Raw genomic sequence first — 19,798 nt, 5'->3', positions numbered from 1 at the left:
GATGACTCTATTAAATGTTAAAACTAACACCCTCCCCAATCCCTTCCCATCCTCTAACCTTGCTCTAGTTTCTTCATAGTTCTTATCTTCATCATCACATTTTTTATCTTCTACCTCCACCAAAATGTGAGCTCCATGAGATACATTACCTTGTTTGTTTTGTTAATTCTGTATCTCAGAACCTTAGAAAGGGCCCAGCACATCTAGGCATTCCTATGTGTTTATCTTAAATGCACCTTCTTATCTGCATTTCCAGATAGTAGCAATAAGCACTTAACTAAAGAGAAGGCTCTGGACATAAATTTTCCTAGCTTATCAAATGGGTTCTAGTTTAATTACTTTGGGCATTTTACTTAACCTGAGCCTCAGTTTCCTCATCTGAAAAATGGGGATAAATAATTATACCTACTTCATAGAGTTATAGTTGAGGATTTAATGAGATCTTCTACATAATGTACTAGGCACTATATTTGCACATACTATATGATTAAAAACATTATTTGTTGTAGTTGATGTTGACATTCTTTTGGTTTGTACTTTTCTTTTATTTTTTTTGCTTGAACTTGTTTCGTGTGATACTAGAGGATGGGTACCCCTGACTCTGGGCTTCCCTTCTATCATCTTAAAATCATTTGTGAAAGGAGGAACCCTTTTCTTTCATAATCCTCTCTAATAATAGACAAACATGGTAATTGACAGTACCTTTGCTACGCCTTCCATTGGCTAATCAGTGTGATATGCAAATTAACTGCCAACAAAGATGGAGGCTAATTTGCATACTGCAGGCAGGGCGGGTCAGCACGAGCCACCAGCGCGGTGCCATCCAGGGCAGGCTCGCCCCTGCCTTGCTGCCCGGGACCAGATTGGCGGGTCCCGGGCAGCAAGGCAGCCCCGCCCCAGAAGCCCCGGAAGCCGCCTGATATGGTAGTAACTCTATCAGTAAGCACTCTGAAAGTCAGTGGCATAAATGCACCAATTAAAAGACAGATTATGAGGGTGAATCAAAAACAAAACCCACTTTATTTTATTATTATTATTTTTTTAAATATATTGTACTGATTTTTTACAGAGAGGAAGGGAGAGAGATAGTTAGAAACATCAATGAGAGAGAAACATTGATCAGCTGCCTCCTGCACATCTCCTACTGGGGATATGCCCGCAACCAAGGTACATGCCCTTGACCGGAATCGAACCTGGGACCATTCAGTCCGCAGGCCAATGCTCTATCCACTGGGCCAAACCAGTTTGGGCACAAAACCCACTTTAAATATAAAGACACATATAGATTAAAAGTAAATGAATTAAGCTGCAGCCTGTTTTGCTCAGTGGATAGAGCGTCAGCATGAGGACTCAAAGGTCCCAGGTTCGATTCCTGTCAAGGCCATGTACCTTGGTTATGGGCACATCCCCAGTTGAGGGTGTTCAGGAGGCAGCTGATCGATGTTTCTCTCTCATTGATGTTTCTAACTCTCTATCCCTCTCCCTTCCTCTGTGTAAAAAATCAATAAAATATATTTAAAAAACAAAACAAAACAAAACACACAAAAAACAAAGAAACCGTACAAATGTGCAATAGAAAAGATATAAAATTATGTTAATAAAATTTTAATATTAAACAAAATTATAAATAACCCAATGCATGTCAATAAGAGAAGACATAAGAATATTAGTCAGAAATTATAAAAATCAAACTATAGCTATAAAAAATAAAATGAGTAGATATATGCAACAACTAGAATGAATCTCCAGAGAATTATACTGAGTGAAAAGAAAGCCAATACCAAGAGGTTATATAATGGAAGATTCCATTTATTCAACTTGAAATGACACAATTCTAGAAATGGGGAACAGGTTAATGATTACTTGGGTTACAGATGAGAGAGAGGCAATGTGAAGTGGTTGTGGTAATAAACCTGAGGCTTTTGTGCTAATTGAGTAGTTCCTTACTGCCACTATGGTGGACACAATACATGAATTATGTATGCAATAAAATTGTATAGAGTCATATTCAAGACAACATACACACACACACACACACTCACACACACACACAAATGAATACAAGAAAAACTGGAAAATCAGAATATCTTATCAATGGCATACTCAGTTGCTTGCTGAGACTTTGGTCAGTTTTTTTTTTCTTCCCTTTCCCTTTATGTTCTCTATTTTGAATAGTTTATATCACTATGTGTTCTGCTTCATGAATATTCTTCTGCAGTATCCAATATATTATCTCCAACATTGCATATTTTATCCATACAAGTGTTATTTGGATATCTTCTGAGTATATTCTGAGTTTTTTTTAATATGCTCATGCTTCCCTCTACCTTCTTGAATATATTAATCACAGTCATAATAATTTTAACATTCTTGTCTACTTATTCTATCATCTGTCATTTTGGGAGCAATACCTATTGTTGGGCTTCATCTCATGAAGGATATCACAGTAGATCTGAAACTAGAGCAGCCTGTAGTCTAGGAATATTATGACCCATTACTGAATTATATTCTTCCGAGTTCTCTGCCTTTTATCTGATTTATAACCAAGGTCTTTGTTTTCTTATTTTAGTTTTTCCATTCTGTGTGGGACCAGAGGTTGTTCTGCTTTCTCGTTTCCAGTAGTACTGTCCAGACTTTGGATATTTTCCTCCCACCTGTATTCTGATTACTGTTTAGCTGAAGAATAGTGGAAAAAGTTCTGATGCTCTTTCTGTGTTCCTCTCTCTCCTGTTCATTCTGCTCTTTCCTCTTCTTCAAATATCTGGCTTGTGCATTCTAGCTTGTTTGTTTACCCTGAATTCTCAACTCTTTCTCCTTAACTGAGGAACTTTTTGGGGTTTTGTTGGGGTTCATCCTTTCTGTTCTGTCCTATAAACTCTCTTTAGGTGGTAAAATGGGACAATTGTAAGAATCACTTCATTTCTTTCTCTTGTTTAATGATTCACTGTTATGTGCTGTTTATTTTACAACTTCTAAAAACCTATTGATTAATACCTTTTATCTTTTTTAAATCTATTCTTATTTTTGAAAGTATTACAGATGTCCCGTCTTTTTCCTCATTGGCCATTCACATATGTTTTATCTTATCTTATAATTAGTTAAAACATCAGGACACAGTGACTCCATCATGGCTATACGTTTTTATGCATATTATTTATTTCAGCAATTATTTCTGAATGGACTGGAGATAACATCATATTTTATTGCAACTAAGATTCCATTGATTGTTACATGCGTTATTATTTTATGTACCATTTAGAAAAAATAAGATTTTTTTCACATGCGATCACCATATTCAGATTCAGACATACTAAAATGTGAAAGAAAAAATGAGCACCATCAAGCTAATGAAACATGATCACATTGTAATATATGGTAAACAAGGATACTAAAAATTAAAATTCAGCCCGGATGGCATGGCTCAGTGGTTAAGCATCGACCTATGGAGGTCACAGTTCAGTTCCCTGTCAGGGCACATTCCTGGGTTATGGGCTCGAGCCCCGGTAAGGGGTGTGCAGGAAGCAGCCAATCAATGATTCTATCTCTCCATCGATGTTTCTCTCTCTCTCCCTCTCCCTGTCTCTCTGAAGTCCATAAAAATATTTTCATAAAAATTAAAATTCATGTTATCATATTTAACTATTTTCACCTTTTCTGGTTTATTAAATGCAACATAAATAGCTATTAAATATCTCTTTAAAATTGTTCTGGTCATCACACTCTTTTCCATGGGTGAGACTTGGCCTTTAAAAAAATTAAAAATTATTATAAAGAATGAGAATTTCTTTTCTTCATTTGTCTCTTAGTCTTTAAATATATCTTCCTGCAACTATGATAACTTGACCAATAAGCTCTATACACATATACAAATAAAGTATTTAAATGGCCTGGTGGTATTTCCTTAATTAATTGTATTGAAGGAAAATATAAAGGGGAATACATATTACAGTGAAACATCACTTTTAAAAGTGTATATTTATCACATCACTATTCTGAAGCTGATCATTCACATGACTACATTTTCATATAATAAGTGAAACTGTGACAGATACCACTTCAAAATGCAATTCAAATTTGAAACCCTGTGGCAAGTCCACAGAACTTTCAATAGATTAACTAAATTAATTCTCACAATTCTTTGAATGATTGTAGGCTGAGAACATATAGTAAGTCTGAAAGAAACAATTACCTGATAGTACATAAGTATAACAAAAATGAATGTCTATACTAGATATAAACAACTTTTATAAAGGGGACAAGATATCATAAAATATGATCTTCCTAGTTCACTGTCATTATTAATAATAACTCTTTAAGTTCAGTACAAATGAAAGCTCTGATTTACTGCCTCACATTTCCAATAGGTATGTGAATTATAAAGGAAAGGAAACACGTTCTTCTTCCTGTGGTTTAGCTTCTATAATATTTCAAACATTATAGATACGTAAATATTTCTAGAAATGAATTTTAAATGAACTATGGGAAAAGTAAATCTCTAATGTACATAACCAGCCACAGTCAAATTCAATGGTTACTAATCAGTGGAGAAGGAATGATCCGAACTCAATATATCTGGATTCCTAGACCTTAATAATAATGTTGAAGTAAACAAATGAGCCATAATTATAGAGACAATTTTTGAAATAATGAGATATTTCATATCATCTGAGGCTTCATTACTAAGCATTCTTGTTAATGAGGTAGCTTATAGAAGTTTTAACTATAGTTTGAATAAAGGTCAGTATGCACACATTTGTATTATCATAAAATAAGGATTACAAAGTAATTAATTTCATGGTCCATAACTATGCAATTAAAAATGTGAAGTCATCAAATTATCTAAAACTTCAAAGCCTGCATCCCTGGTGATCATTTAAATTAGCTACATTACTGCATATTTCTTCTGCACAACTGGATGATGATTTGGGGTTACACTTTATGCTCACTGACAAATCTATATAGCTTCTTGTCTTGACTATGTACTTCAAGGTCTCTTTTTTAATGAAGGGCAGAAACTTAATAGATTCAGAAAACTGATTATCTAATATCAATAATGGGAACCCAGGTAGTAGCAGTACAGAACCCAATTTGTATCATATGAGCCAAATTATTTGATCTATTAAACAGAGATGATGAACATTCTTTCTATTCCTATAATTAGGTAAAATATTTGAAAATCAGTTACCATTCAAATAACAACATTCAACAAGTTTCTATTAAGAATTACCATGATTTTTGTCATTAGTTATGCAAGAAGTTACAAAACATAGCCCCTTGCTGTCAGGTATAACAGACTACGTCATCACTTTCAAATGTTACTATAGAAATCAAGTCCCATGCTATTTGATATTCTGATAGATTTCAATGAGAATGAAGCAAGTATCCAAATATATATATTTGTATGTATATGCATACATACAGGATGGGGCAAAAGTAGGCTGCAGTTGTAAGTAAAACACAGAATATATTATTATTTACTAATTATTGTATTATTTTCTATATGAACAACTATACGCATACTTTTGCCCAGCCATATAAATATTTAATTATACACATATAATATATATATTATCAACCATAACATATATTTATTAAGAAAGAGATTATTCCACAAGATAAAAAACAATGGGTGGTCCCTAGTAAATTATCTCCAGAGTTATCCAAAAGTAATTTTAAAAATTATTCATTGGCAGGAGTGGTCTTTGAAAATTGAGAAAAATGGCCCAGCCAGTGTTTCTCAGTGGTTGATCATTGATCTATGAACCAGTTCAATTCCAGGTGAGGGCACATACACAGGTTGAGGGCTTGATCCCCAGTTAGGGAGTGTGTAGGAGGCAGCTCTCTAATCATTAATGTTTCTATATATCTCTCCCTCTCTCTTCCTCTTTGAAATCAATTTTCAGGAAAATGGTCAATGCCCATGAATCACTTCAGTGAAGTGAAAGGATACAAGTGCATCCTGTATGTATAATTATTTCATCCTAGGTATCTATACATTTAATAATAGTTAACTGAATTCTGGATACAATCAATTAAGTATCACATTATTTCTAGGCTTCTGGGAAAGTATATAAATGTCTATTGAATAATGTGTCTTTGGATTTTAAAATATAAAGAATTCCATATGCTCTAATTTTCCCAAATGAACTAATGTTTTTTAAAATTAATAATGACACTTTTGTAACAAACAACACATGCTGGCAAGAATGTACACCATTGGTGGGAAGCAGACTGCTACAACCACTGTGGAAAACAGTGTGGAGTTTCCTCAAAAAATAAAATAATGGAACTTCCATTTGACACCGTGATCCCACTTCTTGGACTATATCTTAAAAAGCCTGAAACACCAATCAGAAAGAACACATGCACCCCTATGTTCATAGCAGCTTTATTTATAATAGCTAAGATGTGGAAACAGCCAAAGTTTCCATCAGTAGAAGAATGGATTAAAAAAAACAAACTATGAATACACACACACACACACACACACACACACACACTGGAATGCTATGTAGCTGTGAAAAAATAAGGATCTTTTACCCCTTTGAACAGCATGGAGAGATCTGGAGAATATTATGCTAAGTGAAATAAGCCAGACAGAGAAAGAGAAGTATCACATGATCTCACTTGTATGTGGACTCTAATGAAGAAAATAAGCTGATGAACAAAATAGAACCAGAGATATTGAAGCATGCAACAGACAGAGGGAAAGGGAGGGGGAGCAGGCAGAGATTAACCAAAGAATGTATAGGCATACATGCTAACCCATGGACACAGACAATAGTGCAGTGAAGGCCTGGAGGAATGGAGGGGGTCCATAGGGGGGAAGGGGGACATCTATAATACTTTCAACAACAAAGATACATTTCAAAAATAATGACACTTTGAAATTAAATAAACCATCTATCAAATGTCTGTTAATAAGTATGTTCAATATTTTTACAGTTCAAACTCATGGAAGGACATTACATATAATGAAAACAGTATGAGGACTTCAAGGGCAATTGCATAAAAAACTAGATTGTGAAGAGAAGACAGATTTTGGAACTTGAAAAGTCAGTAAGTACCTCATGTAAGAAATAAAAAATACTTTTAGTTTTGGTTAGCAACATCACCATTTATTCAGTGAAGTAAATTACCAAATTGATACCTCCAGGCAAAAGCACCACCCCCCAGCTTTCAAAATAGGAAAATTACAATTCTTAGACTCTTTGCGAATCAATTTCACTCTAAAAACTCACTTTTAAATTCTCATTAGTATTGACTGAATTAAATGACATAATTATACTATTGGAAAATAGTATTTTTAGCTTTCAGTCATAAAGGTTACTTCATCGATTCATAAAGCACATTACTGTTGGAAACACATTTGAAAATACAGTTTGTTCTTTTATTTGTTCATTTTTTAAGATGTTTTATTGATATTTTACAGAGAGGAAAGGAGAGGGATAGAGAGTTAGAAACATCAATGAAAGAGAAACATTGATCAGCTGCCTCCTGCACACTCCCTACTGGGTATGTGCCCGCAACCAAGGTACCTGTCCATGACCGGAATCGAACCTGGGATCCTTCAGTCCGCAGGACGACATTCTATCCATTGAGCCAAACTGTTCAGGACCAAAGTTTCTTCTTTTATTCCCATGTTTAAAATTGGGTTTTATACTATAGGCTTAAATATAAAGACCAAATATCTTAAAACGGAATTAAAAGCCTATTATATTCTGTCACTTTCTGGCATATTCTCATTCTCTCTCTCTTTCTCTCTCTCTCTCTCTCTCTCTCTCTCTCTCTCTCTCTCTCTCCTTCCCATTCTCTCCCCACTTTCTACCCCCCCTTCCCACCTCCTGGTCTATTTCTGCCTCCTTCTCCCATGCCATCTCTCTATTTCTTCCTCCCTCTTTCTCCAACCCTTCTTCACACTGTCTTTCTCTCTTGTGTGCACAGGTACTTTTGTACAGCTTCTCTGCAAAATTTAGTTCTTCCTTTGTTCAACTCAAATCATCTCTATATCTCTTAGGGCAGTGGTTCTCAACCTTCCTAATGCCGCAACCCTTTAATATAGTTCCTCATGTTGTGGTGACCCCCAACCATAAAATTATTTCCATTGCTACGCCATAACTATAATTTTGCTACTGTTATGAATTGTAATGTAAATATCTGACATGCAGGATATATTTTCATTGTTACAAATTGAACATCATTAAAGCATAGTGATTAATCACAAAAACAATATGTAATTATATATTCAATATGTGTTTTCTGATGGTCTTAGGTGACCACTATGAAAGGGTCATTTGACCCCCAGAGGGGTCGCAACCCACAGGTTGAGAACTGCTGTCTTAGGGTATGGGTCAAATATAAGTTTCTATAGTCTCCCTGAAGTCCTTAAAGTTGTTTGTTCTACCCCAACCTGTGTGCGCGTGGTCCATTATAATTACTAGAATATGTCATTGTATTAAGATGTATTGTTTTCACATCTGTTTCCTCTACTAAACTGTACATTATTTGAAGACAGGAACTATGTAGTACTTGAACTTTACAATGGTCTAACATACAACACAATATCAAAAATGAAGGTTGAAGAAATAAAATGAGATTTTTCTCTAAAGAAAATGAAAAAAATATTGTTTGAATGAACTTGACAAAATAGTGACAACAAAATTTTTTGCAGTACTCATGTCCCAAACCAGACCAACTCATTCTTACAGACCCATATTACACGAGAAGGAACCTCTAAGTGACCAAGACAAAAAGAAAAATGAGTTCAAGTAAGTGAATATAAGTTTTTTTATGCTAATGAGATCCATGCATTTATTTAAGGAGATGAGCAGGTCTCTAAAATAGTTATATTAATTAAAGATATTGACAGGTTATAAAAAGCTAATAGAAAAGGCAGAAAGAAGACAAATAATATACTTTGTAGAGGCAACTATCTGAGAAATAGTCTCCAGATTGGGAAGCAAACAAGCAATTTGTTCTTTCAGTTTACAAGAGCCACATATTAGTGTATTGATCATAGGCATGGGGATTATAGACAATGGTATGTCTAAATAATGACCAACAGTATATATACTTTAAGATTTAGTTTAGGGCTCACCTTTCTTGCCACACCTCACCCCCACCCTCTTTTTTTAGATTCCTATAGCACCTTAAACACTTTTGCCACAACTTTACCATCAATGGTTTCACCATGTATTATAATTTACTGTTTACCTGTATGCCTCATACGGAAACCCAAACTATTTGGGGGAAGAGGGTGTCACTATTTGATTTTTGTCTTTATATTTCATCACATGGCTTTTAATAGTTGTTCAACATTTGCTTAATACTAAAGAATGTGGGGTGTGTGAGAAGTCACTGACAATGACTACAATAAACTCAGGTCACCCTCTGTAATAGAGTAGATGACACTGTTTGAGAAATGTCACTCAGTAAATCAACTTGATAAAAGGGATATAGACTTTAGGAACAATGAAGGAACTATAGTCCAAGTTAGGGATGATTCTGAGCAAGATTATATATATATATATATGAAGCTTTTTAAAGTCAGATTTATTAAAGTTAATTTACATATAAAGTCACTCTTTTTAACATTTTGTTCTGTGAATATACACATATGCACACAGTAGTATAATCACCCATCTAATGAAAATATAAAATGCTCTAACACCCCCAAAAATGTTCACAAGTCCTTTATAGACAACTACTCCCAATTTGTAGGCTTTCCAATAACTGACAATGGCTTTAAAAAAGAAGACAGTATTCTTTAAGGCTTGAGAAACTGTGGAGCCCATGGTGGTAGACACAAGCCTTTTAAAAAATTCTAATTTTCATTTATAAATTTGAATCTTATAATTGCCACCAAATACTGCCAACTGTTGTTCTTGAAGTAATAGGCTAACTTTATATATTTCTGAGAAAATGTCTAGCAAAGTACAAAACATGGATGACCATCTTTATTTTGTCAGTAATTTTTGAAAGCAATAATAACATTCTAAAATGTGATTTAACTCATAGTTATAAATCATACATTTATTACTGAGATACAATTATACTGTTGTGTATAGTAGAACTGCTTTATATATGCTTCCATTCTCTCCATACAGAATAGGAAAGCAATGTGTACTCAATGGTCAATATTTAATAAAAGGAATAACCTTTTATTCCTTCATCACTATGTTGGTTCAGAGAAGAAGACATCGAGATGAACTGAACTTGCAATAAGTTTATTGGGAGGAATAGCTATAAAAGAAAATATGAAGTGAGCCACAGTACAGGTCTGACCTTGAGTGACGGAGAGCGAAAAGGAAAAACAGTTGGCAGAAAATCTATTTAGACTCCAGTTCAGTTCTACAGAATGTTTGTCAAGGTCACTGGTAAACCCTCCAACCATAGTTTCCTGATGGAGGAGACCCACTCTCTCAGGAGCAAGCTTGCTTTAGTATCCATGCTGCCTTCAGCCATTATTCATTAGCTAGGAGCAGCCAAAGGATTTCAGAGCTCAACCACTGGGGCCTTGTAGTTAGGACCTGAGATGCATATTCTTATGGCTGCTACAATCAAAGACATTCATAAGGGAAAAAAAGGTTTTTTTAAAAAATATATTTTTATTGATTCCAAAGAGGAAGTGAAAAGGAGAGAGAGACAGAAAAATCAATGATGAGAGAGAATCCTTGATCAGCTGCCTCCTGCATACCCACTACTGGAGATCGAGCCTGCAACCCAGGCATGTGCCCTTGACAGGAATCAAACGTGGGACCCTTCAGTCCCCAGCCAACACTCCATCCACTGAGCCAAACTGGCTAGGGCAAAAAAGTTTTTCTTTTTAATGAATGTGAGTGTGAAGTGGTCATAAATACAGTGTCTATTAGTATATTTGTTACTACCACCTTGATTTGTGCTAAGGCACCATTGCTTTTGCAATATCAGTGAAAATGTTAACACAATGAAAATGACAAATAACATTTTAATATCACTATAAAAAGAGTTTTGTATAGTCACTGAAAAAAAGTATTGAAATTCCCCCGAGACACATGGACAACCACTGTGCTAGATCAAGTTAGGAAACACATCACTGTTTTAAACTTAATTCAAATCCTTTTTATTTCTGAATTGCATTCCATTCTGTGGATATACCAACATTTATTTATCTCTTCCCTTGTCAAATAATACCTTTTTTCAAGTTTGGGACAATAATTTATAATGTTGCTATAATCATTTCATAGGAATAGAAGTTTTTATTTCTCTAGAGCAGCGGCTCTCAACCTGTGGGTCGTGACCCCTTTGGCGGTCGAAAGACCCTTTCACAGGGGTCGCCTATGACCATCCTGCATATCAGATATTTACACTACGATTCATAACAGTAGCAACATTACAGTTATGAAGTAGCAACGAAAATAATCTTATGGTTGTGTCACAACATGAGGAACTGTATTTAAAGGGCCAGAAGGTTGAGAACCACTGCTCTAGAGTAAATACCTGGCAGTGGCACCCTTGGACATCTGTGAAGTGTATGTGCATCATTACAAAGTGCCACCAAACGGCTATACATTTTGAATTCCCATCAGCAGGAAATATAAACTTGGAGTAGACATAAAAGGGTAGCAGGTGAGAGTGTTATTGGGTAATGAGCTGTTCTATAGTCTCTTTGTAATGGGGGTTACACAAATCTATAGATGTGTTAAAATTCACTGAACTGTGCACCAATAAAATTCTCAGTTTTACTGCATGTTGATTTATAAAATAAACTTAGAACAAAAATAAATGTATATAGTTTGGGAAATATATATATATATATATATATATATATATATCTACACATATATACATATATACATATATATATAATCTCCAATTAAATCTCTCTTTGACACCATTTAGTATTTAGAAGCACTGTGTAGGAATCTAACAAAAATGACATTAATTTCATGATTGTATAGATAGCTAATACTAATGTTTCAGAGTACTGCCTCAAATAGGAATGTGAACTCAAATCAATGAAAATATCACACTCACCTTATATGTGTTTCTTTGAACTTAAACACAAACAACTGGAAACAGGCACAATGCAATCTAAACAGAGGTTTGAATCGCTATCAGACAGTTAGAAAAGTGTATATGTACATCAAACAGACAAGCATCCCTGCTCTCGAAAATAGAATTTATGCCACTTTAGGCTTGTCCACATATTTTTAGTGCAAGGGTTGCTGATGTAGTTATGAAAAAATGAACAGAATAATATTGTAGAGCCAGCTAATGACTAGTTTCTCTGGAAAAAAAATAAAAGACAATCTTTTCTCTGAATTCAGACACTGCATCAACACTTTGTTTTAAAGAAGTCTTTAGCAATACTACATGTTATATTTTGTGATTTATAAGCATCCTTTATCAATATGTTCTTAACATAGTTTTTGACAAATAACAAAAACAGTTCTATGAGAAAATGCACTGTACCATAAACAGTTGTATGAATGATAGCACTGAAATCAATTCACATAATAGCACAAGAATACAGAAATATATTTTACATAATAAAAAGAAATACATGAAATGTGAGCAACAGAATGAGTTCTCCTATAGTAAAAAAATAACTTTACTGGTTACATAAAGCTTTCCCCAAAAGTATCTCATTTTAGCCTAATGATAAACCATACAAATAAATAGGGAAGGTATTATCTTCCCAATTCTAGAAGGTGATGAGGTAGGCAGAAACTGCCCCTGCCCCCAACGAAGATACCTAAGTCCTAATTCCTAGAGACTGTGACCTTAGATAGCAAAAGGGATGTTGCAGATGTGATTAAGTTATAGATACTGATTGGGCCCCATATAGTCACAGTGTCCTCATGGGAGGGAGGCAGGAGGGTCAGAGCCCTGGAGGGATGATGGAAGCAGAGGTTGGAGTGAGCAGAAAAGGACACAAGGGAGGGGATGTAGGCAGCCTCTAGTGCAAAAGGCGAGGAAACAGATCTTCTCCTGGAACTTCCAGGAGGAATGCAGTCTGGTTGACACCTAGATTTTAGAACTCAGGACCTCCAAAACTATAAAATAATAAATGTGAGTTGTTGTAAACTACTAGGTTTGTGGTAATTTCTTAAAGCAATAATAGAAAACCAATACGTATGAAAAAAACAAAGATCCAGAAATTATAAGTAAGTTTACCCCAAATCTCAAAGTGAATGCATTACTGAGTCTAAATTGAACCCAGGACCTGTGACTTCTTTTTAGGGGTCATCCCAGCATCCATATAGAGTTGTTATAATACAATCCAGTGTGGATAAAACCATAAAGGATATAAACAGTTGTATATCAAAATTTTGTGTTAGGGGAAATCAAATTCACATAAATAAGAGAAAGCAAAACTATTAGAAGAGTTTCTCTTGTATCAATCAGGACATGATTGTTGGCAGGAATGCTAACAGAGTTAAAGGAATAAAACGGTGTTTTAGGGACCAATAGAGTCAAAGTTACTCTTAAATTTTTCTTCTTCAAGAGCAAAGAGACCCAGGAAAACAAAATTTATTACACACACAGGTCCTACAGGGCCACCAGAAATACTCCAGGGTGGTCAGGAGGCAGAAGACAGGCGTCAGGAGAAAGCATTAGACCAGAGCCTTTATTGGGTTTCTGTAGGAAAGGAGAGGCAGGGCAGATGAACAGTTTGGAAATGGCAAAGTTTTGATAATTTCATTTTGGCAGGCTTGGAGCTATATAGGGGTGGTCCCTAGTTGTCTGGCACTAGCCCTGGGGTGATTAGGCAGATAAATATTGCCTCCTGGAGTGCAGGGGCCAGATAGACCTGGTAAGTAGGACCCTGGATTGCTTAGTTTGCATAACAAGAGCAATCTTCCCCTCTGGACCCTTTCCTAGCTCTAAGAATTAGCTAGTCCTGAGAGGGGTAGTCAGTCTCTCTTCTACCAGAGAGGTTTTTCTAAGGTGTCAAACATCATAATACACAGGACATTAAAACTATATACCAATACACAGGCATTTAATTTTAAATAGATAGATAGATGATAGATAGATAGATAGATATAGATATAAAATTAGGAATCACCTTTAGCTTTATATTATAAAAGATAGTTGAGAACTGGGAATTTATTGACATCTCATAACTCACGCTCAGTCCAGAACAAATACTCTAGATGTTGCCTGTAAGGCAAATTGTCCTGTAAATTTACAATCAATTTCTAGCTCTCATTCTCTCTGCATATAAAAGTGAACTAAGTTAGGTTAACTCTATCCAGGATGGGACTCCTCTCCACTGATAAATGGAACTGAGAGAAAATGCACGGAAAGGTTTCTCCCGGCTATGTTGAATGGGGGGTATCTTGATCATTCTTAGGGCTTTGAGAAGAACTAGGAATATGAATGTAATTGTTTCTATGAACAGAATCTTTTAGAAGAACTCACTTTTGCTATCATGTAACTTCACTAGAAGTGTTTTTTATGAGAATGTCCTAAAAATGGCATTCTGTTACAAACTAAATCTCTCTTTATTAGCCATTTTTAATTACCTAATTTCATATATGTAGCATACATCTTCAAATTCCAGCTTTTTAAAAGTGAGACTCCAACAGTAAAATTATTTGTTAATTCAATCTTGACCAATCTAATCTAAACTAATATATAACCAGTTATAGCTCACTGCTAGAAATGCCTTCTCACTAATCCCTTCTGTTTCACTGCCATACATCTCCACTACCATCCATGCTCAGTCTTCTGCCGGGATGGTCAATGTAAATAGTAAAAGATTTTTTTTTCCCTGCATAAAATGTTTAAATGTTTACCTCAGGTATCCAGATTATGTACTTTATCATTCTGAGTCCCATCAACTCTATTCCCTTACTACCTCAGAATATATACTTGCACAGTATATATTGTGAACATCAGACTATAAACTAGCTGAAATTACCTTACTGCATATGTGCTTGGTGAATCTTTATTCATCCTTCACACCTCAGTTCAAGATTCTTTTACCATCTTTGAATCCTGAGATCAGTATTAGAGCTCCTTACTATGTGCCACCAGTGTAGCTTGCAAATGCTCCTACTATACTCAATAAAGATCAATTGTCTTTATTTCTCTCTATGAGATTAGGAATTACGAATTCTTTATGTTCAGGGATCGGTTCTTGATAAAATTTCAATCTGTGCTTGTAGAGCATAGGGATTGACTGTCCTATTATAGGTACTAAAAGGGTGTTTGCTTGAAGGATTAATTTTTTTGGATTTTTCCCTAAACTAAAGAAAACCATTTTTTAATATACATTTTTATTAACTCCAGAGAAAGGAAGGGAGAGGGAGAGATAGAAACATCAATGATGAGAAGAAATCATCAATCGGCTGCCACCTGCACTGGGGATCAAGCCTGCAATGCAGGCATGTGCCCTGACCGGGCCTGACCATGACCTCCTGGTTCATAGGTCAGCCCTCAACCACTGAGCCACACCCAGCTGGGCAAGACAACCATTTTAACCTTACACTTAGAGAAGGTATACCAAGTATAAATTAACCAAAGTACCTAAGCTGAGCCTGTCAATTAATAATACTAGTCCAAACAGTGTAATTTTGTGGAGCTCAGGAGATTTATCTCAGTGCAGTGGCAGATGCAATGGCGTGAGCGCACTCCGCCTATGCAAGCTTCCTTGGCACACTTGAGAAATCATAACTAGATTTTTACAAGGGTTATGTAACTATTCCTAATTTAGGGATAATTAAACTAGGGCTCTGAGAAGTTCATTTATGATCTAAAGTTACACAACTACTAAGTAAGATCATCAGACTCTTGCTGTTTTCACTACATGGATTATTTCTAAACCTACTATTAAGTAAGGTTGTTTAGACCAAATGCTAAGTGAGAAACATTTGAAATGCCAGACTTGACATTGCATTTAAAGTATACAGGATATGAGACAAGTTGTGCTGTACTATTTGAAAAACACATGTAGTCTCATCCATAAAGAATGCTTTCTTGCCAGTGATATAGATGAATATTCATTTTCAGACCTATTTTTATGAACATATGCATTGTAGAAATGTCTGTATAAGTAAATAAATGTATTTTATAGTACAACTTTATGTTTGCAAATTAAATTTTATACCATACCTATATGTCCTACAAATAAATAATAGTCACTTTGTAATAATCATTCTAAAGTAGTAATAGATCTATACATATTTTCTAGATACCCCCTATATTTCCATGTTATGGGCTAAATTACATCTCCCCAAATTTTCTCTGTTGGAGTCCTAAACCCAAGTACCTCAGATGTGATTGTATTCAGAGATAGGTCTTTAAACAGGTAATTAAGTCATAATGAGGTCATTAGGGTAGGCCCTAATCTATATAACTAATGTCACAGCAAGAGATTAGGACACAAAGACACATATGAAGACACAGGGACAAGACAGCTATCTACAAAAATGGAGAGACCTCTGAAGAAACCAACACTGCTTATACCTGATCTAGCCTGTCTAGCTCCAGAACTGTGAGAAGTAAATTTCTTTTGCTTAAACCACCCATTCTGTGATGTTTCTTATGGCAACCCTAGCAAACTCGTTCTCTCCCAACTCATTACAGATCCATGTATACTTCAGATGCAGTAAATACTACTGGCATATTCCCAAGTACTCCTACATTATTGTCCTTACATTTACTGTCACATAACTTCCCCTTCATTAAACCCCAGCATGAGATCCCTTGCCATCAAATATCTGTAAGAAGTGAGTAGAAAATGGCAAAGTCAATAGCTGTCATTTGACTTGATATAACAGATTTTTGAACATGTTTTTATGGTAGTTGATCCTTAGTTAAAGACAAGTAGACATTTAAGAGAATAATTTTTCCCTAAAATATTACTAAACTATAAAAACTCAAAGAACACTGACTATATAACTCAAGACATGCTCTCAAATTAGTACTCCCTCTAGTGGAAAATGATTGGTGATATTTGTTGTCTTACCAAAAATATCCCTCTTATCAGTATATTTGTCTTTTAAGACATATTAAAAGAGTGGGATGTGCTTTTGGTCTGTCACAAATGAAAGGGATATTCTGGGTGATTAGAGAACAGGGGTATCTTCATGGTTTGCAAAAGTGTTTTTGTTTTTTTTAAATGTTAACTGAGATAGAATTTTCTAAAACTGAATTGATAAGATGGTATGTTAAACTTAACATATTTATCATATCTAGCATTTTTCAAAATAAATAAAATGGGAGGGAGATGATACAAAATAACTTCTAGTCACATCAAGTGTTTAACATGTTAACTCTGAGTACACCAATTTAACAATTTGAGAATGAATATTAAATACTGATGACATGAACTTTATATTTTAGATTATAGCTTATGTGGTTTCAAATAAAAAAAATCTTCCTAACTTTGAGTAAAATACCAACTCATGACTGTAAAATGAAGCAAATTGTTGCTAAACCAAAATTAGAAAACTATTTTATTTGCTTTGTCATTTATAATATGACAAATCATCACTTAACCTAGGATACAATAAAACTTGGAATAAAAAGAAATCAATATTATTCAAAGTTCATAGTACACCTAACAATTGCCTAATTTTATTCAGATTATACATGTCCAAAACAATCTTTGTGGAACCTCCCCCAAATTACCTGTTTTCTACAAGTTCTTATTAAAATAAAGTCATTTAATATATATTTAGCATCTACCAATAATTTTTCCTCCCTATAAGAAGGTAATTCATGAGATTTGAATTATATCTAACACTAAATACGCTCCTGAATTATTAATTTCAATTATTTTTTCTTTTTGTTAAGAAATAATGTTCAGGCCTCCTAACGAAAACATTTTAGCCTATCCAAGCTAGATTTGAAACTTACTTTTGACAACTGCACCCACCTCCACTTTCACAATTTCAGTCCCTGCTTGCCTATTATATTTTCCACTTCTGCAATGTCTCTCTTTATCACCACACATATTTCTTCTCTCTTTTTTTTTAATTGATGTCACAAGACTTTTAAAGGCAAGCTTTCTCTCATATGTCAAACATAATTTAACATTAAACTTGATACACTAGTAATATTTGAAATAATTTTGAGCTCAAATCCTTCATGGCATTAAGAGAAGAAAAATGGCATAAGCTCTCCATTACAAATATTAACTGAACACTATAGAAAGATAACTATTGCAAATGCCAACTTCCATAATTATAAGTATTTGCATAAATATTTGAGAATTTCATTAATAATCTGATTACACAACAGATAGTACCTAAAAAAATCCTTTGAAACTTATGAGAGATAAAAATGTAGTACTTCTTGTTTCAGCTCATTGGTGCAAAGAAGGAATGCACATTGCTTCTAGCATTACAAGAAGGAAAAAGCTAGAGATAGGAAAATTAACAACTTTTTACAAAATCTATTAGGGAACTGAGGTCACAAAGAAAATAATAGGGAACCCAAAATATATTGCCATGGCTGTGTGATTTTCAAATATTAAGTTTGCATAAAGAATCAGCCTGAGAGTGTACCTTCTCCAGAGCCACCCCAGAAGAAGTAACCCAAGCTGGAGGAATTCTTTCCCCTAAACCCTACATGGCTGGCCATTAGGATTATGGCCTCCCAAGGGCAGCTCAACAGCCACATGGAGACCTACCACCAAGAGCCACAGGCCAACTTTCTACCCAGCTTTGCCCTGCACCATCTATGAGGTCGTCACCAAGAACATGTATCAGACATCCATGAATCAGACAGGCTAGAACGGCATCATCATGGAGTAGCCCTTCAGGAGGAACCTAAATGCACTCCAACCAGCTTCCCACCCATATCTCTCCCCTATTCTGCGAGGATTAGATCTACCGCATCAGCCACTACCTGGACAAGAAGATGGTCCAGAATCTCATGGTGCCGAGGTTTGCCAACAGGATCTTGGCCCTATCTGGAGCCAGGACAACATCGTCAACAGCACCCTTACCTGCAAGGAGCGTTTAGGTACTGAGAGCTGCGGAAGCCACTTCGATGAATTTGGGCTCATCCTACAGGTGATGCAGAACCGCCTCCTGCAGATGCTGTGTCTGGTGGCCATGGAAAAGCCCGTCTCCACTGACTCAAAAGAAGGCCAACGTGTTGAAATGTATCTCAGAGGTGTAGGAGAACAACGCTGCCCTGGCCCGTGCAGGGGGAATCTAACAGAGGACGAAGCCACCGAAGGGTACCTGGACCTTCGTGCAGAGCTGCCCTTCATCCTCCTCCGCTGCAAAGCCCTGCATACGTGCAAGACTGAGCCGTGGCTGCAGTTCCACGACGCTGCTGACAGCTCCCAGCAGCGCGCAAGGGCAGTGAGCTGCAGGCCCGTGGGCAGTGCAAGGGCCTGCACAGCCACAGGAGGGCCAGGAAGCCCGGCGGGTTCTTCCGACCCAAGGATTCAGAGCCGGACCTGACACGCCGCAACAGTAACAAGAAATGAAGCTCCCCTGTCCGTTAGAGCGCCTCGCGCTGGACTAATGTAACGGAAGCCACGGTGTGTGCGTGTGTGCCCGCGTGCCGTGAGGCGCTCCGGCCCACCTGGCAGGTCTTTACGCCACTGCTGCACCAGGCGGAGCCTGGGAGGCGCGCCCCGGGCCTACTTTATGGCAGCGGAGGCCGACAAGCTGAAAAAGAGGGAGCTTCCTCTACCAGGACGCCTGCAAGTAGGTGAACCCCCCAAAGCGGGGAGTCCCTGGATCCCCATCTCTGCTTGGTCCTGTCTGTCGCTACCAGCCCCCGGGGATTTCAGAACCTCAGGCTGGGTGCTCGGTGCATAGAGTGTCCTTTCCAGGCACCAGGG

General features: G+C 36.2%; 1 pseudogene; it reads left to right on the top strand.

The window, feature by feature from the left end:
• The window catches only part of LOC118658491, a 29,552-nt pseudogene extending 10,430 nt beyond the window's left edge, over nucleotides 1–19,122 (top strand).
• Nucleotides 19,123–19,798: the final 676 nt, after the last annotated feature.

This window comes from Myotis myotis, unplaced genomic scaffold (assembly GCF_014108235.1).
Source record: "Myotis myotis isolate mMyoMyo1 unplaced genomic scaffold, mMyoMyo1.p scaffold_m19_p_6, whole genome shotgun sequence".
In the NCBI taxonomy this organism is placed as follows: domain Eukaryota; kingdom Metazoa; phylum Chordata; class Mammalia; order Chiroptera; family Vespertilionidae; genus Myotis; species Myotis myotis.
This window is presented reverse-complemented; position numbering and strand designations above follow the sequence as displayed.